The sequence below is a fragment of the Meleagris gallopavo genome, chromosome 29, assembly GCF_000146605.3.
Source record: "Meleagris gallopavo isolate NT-WF06-2002-E0010 breed Aviagen turkey brand Nicholas breeding stock chromosome 29, Turkey_5.1, whole genome shotgun sequence".
Classification (NCBI taxonomy): Eukaryota; Metazoa; Chordata; class Aves; order Galliformes; family Phasianidae; genus Meleagris; species Meleagris gallopavo.
The window spans coordinates 3,199,553-3,200,139 of record NC_015039.2 but is presented as its reverse complement, the minus strand read 5'-3'; positions in this window follow the sequence as shown (position 1 = coordinate 3,200,139).

The window sequence follows — 587 nt, the reverse complement described above, 5'->3', positions numbered from 1 at the left end:
GTGAATACGATGGACCCAAAAGGTGACAAAGGTTCTGTGGGTGACTGTCACCAGCGTGGCGTCTGTGTCACCCAGCGCCACTCCACGCCAAACCCAGTGTTACCTCTGTAGGACCACCGGGGTCCCATCCTGGTGTGTCCCCCCCCCCGGCTGTGTTGTGCCACGCGAGCTGGCAGTGGGGTGCTGGCTGAGGGCCCCCCCCCCCGCTGGGCTATTTGTAGGGCCAACAGATGGGGGCTGTGGACAGATAGGCGCTTGCAGGGTGCCAGCGGGCACAGCTCAGAGGGCCGGGCCCTGGGGACAGGCTGGGGGGGGGCACTGCTCTGCAGCCCCCTCCCCTTCTGTGGAACAGAGGTGCCACTGGGACTCCTGGGCAGAACTGGAGGCCTTTGGGACACGCAGCCAGATCCTGTGTGGGGGACGGAAGGATGCTTCGTGCCCCTGCAGAGCAGGGGACGGTGACCCCCGTGGCCAGTGGGCCTGCAGGAGCCCTGGGCACATTCCTTTTGCCTGCCCCCCCCTCCAGGCAGGCGCTCCTCCCGCTTTTATTCGATCGAGTTACAAAGGGCACGAGGAAAGCAGCGGGC